A 2409-nucleotide genomic window follows, 5' to 3' on the forward strand; every position below is an offset into this window, starting at 1 on the left:
ATTCCTTGAGTCCTCTCTGGTTCTGCCTAGCCCTGAACCTATTATCCAACATGTTAAACAACACACAATATGGCTACAATATCAGACATGAAAAACCACACAGTTTGCACTATCACATCTCATGTATGTACTGCGAGAGTTTTTCTACAGGAAACAAGAAACATTACAGTTACAAAAGCAGTAACTCTAGCAGACTCAAATAACACACCATTAAACTTACACTCACATCATATAGACATGACACAACATATAAAAACATGGACACCATCAAGCAATCGTGGGCTCAAAAAGCACTCTATGCAGGCATCCTTATGACCTGGCCCAGGATTTTCTTGAATAAACTGCGTCAAACAGCTGGTTAGATCGGGGATGTTTCTTTGGGGAGACGGAAGGATTCATGATTGCCATACAGGATCAGGTCACAAATACTAAATACTACACAAAACACATAGTCAAAGATACAACACTCACAAATGACACATGCAGAAAATGCCACATCATGCCAGAAACTATAAAACACATCACTTCTGGTTGAAGATCTTGGCGCAGACAGATTATTTACACAATCATAATCTAGTAGCAAATATAATACACCAAGAGCTTGCAAAGAAACACAAATTGGCAGACATCCACGAACCATACTACAAATACATTCCACAGACAGTATTGGAAAACAACACGCACAAAATGTATTACGACAGAGCCATAATCACAGATAAAACAATTTACCACAATAGACCAGACATCACACTCATTGATAACACAATAAAATCACGTACTGTACATTATAGACATAGTCATTTCAAACACTCACAATGTACAAAACACATTCACTGAAAAAATTAGCAAGTATATAGAATTCGCCCAGGAAATAAGGCATCTGTGGAGGATGGAGAGTGCTTATTTACCTGTCGTTCTTTCCTCTACAGGTGTGATACCACACACACTACACAAAAGCCTCGGAACATTACAATTGAGTAGAAATACATACAACACATTACAGAAGGCCACTATATTGAATACATATCATATCGTTAGGAAATTCCTGAATACAGACACAGACACTGACACACTTATTTAATTTTAGTTTTGGTTGCCATGCGTCGAATCTGCTCCGGCATAGTACACAGCCACCGGTGTGAACCGAGTATAACCACTAAACCCAACATAATAATAATAATAATAAGATAATTTACTAAAACCAACATTAACTATATTCGAAATTTCGTTAAATTTCCGAAGCAACGATGGCAAGATGCTATCAATGCAGCCCCGAGGGCTCTGCACCCGAACCCAGACGACGCACTCGATCGAACAAAGTAGCGTTCGAAGATCCGAATAGCGTACCCTACATCTGTGAGACAACGCTAAGAAGAAAAAAAAAGAATAATAATAACAAGCGCAGAGCCCAAATCGTTAGGAGTTGAAAGTTGAAATTGGGTGCACAGCTAGGGTACGGCAAAAAATGTAAACTAAGAAGGGTTTTTGGAAATTTTCGATGCGATAAAGAGACAGGAAATTAAGGCTTACCCTGAAGAACTCGGCTTCCACTACTATTTTACTGGCGATCTTTCGTGTTTTTTGCGGAAAATCAAACATATTTTTAGACTCATCTAAAAATTCTCTAATTAGTCCCGGAAGAGGAAAACCTAATTCTTGCACCCGGTGAAATTGGATAAGATCGGCTATATACAGTACCTATAAAGGTTATGTTACATAAGAGGTTATCATATCGAGTGTCCAATCTAACATTTCAAAAATCGTTTTTTTTTCTGCTGTACACAATTTAAAAAATTTACAATGTGTTAAATAGGTCACTCGGTGGTATAAACTCTCACTAAGATAATCTAAGATAATAAAGCACATACTATAATATAATATGCTAGAAGAATAAGAAGTGCAAAATAATTTGATAATCTTAATCTTTGCTGCTGTTATTTCTTGTCCGAGCAACGTCAAGTTCGTCTTCTAGTTGGCTGCAAATTTTAAAGAATTAAAACTTATTTTTTTATTTAAATTACTATAAGAAATACGAAAACGTTTATATCATAGAAAATCATCCAATTACCATTAAAAATATTTTAAAAATTTAAACATATAAATAATTTATTTAAAAAAGTATAAAGTGCAATGTGAGAGTAAAATCGAAAGCAAACACATTTAATAACGTCAAGAGATATTTTTAAAACCCTAATTTATAAAAAATTATTATTATTTTATGAAATTTTAAAATTATTTTATTAAAAACATCGCGTGATTATTCATTATTAAGATTAAACAATGAACGTGTCAATTTGTTTCTATATTTAAATCACATTATCTGAGAGAACTTAATTTATTTACTGCCAAAAACTTATTCACTATAAAAGAATTTAATTTTATAATTAAAAAAATATATATATATTTATC

This window comes from Centruroides sculpturatus, unplaced genomic scaffold (genome assembly GCF_000671375.1).
Source record: "Centruroides sculpturatus isolate CEXI.00-Female unplaced genomic scaffold, Cexi_2.0 scaffold1582, whole genome shotgun sequence".
In the NCBI taxonomy this organism is placed as follows: domain Eukaryota; kingdom Metazoa; phylum Arthropoda; class Arachnida; order Scorpiones; family Buthidae; genus Centruroides; species Centruroides sculpturatus.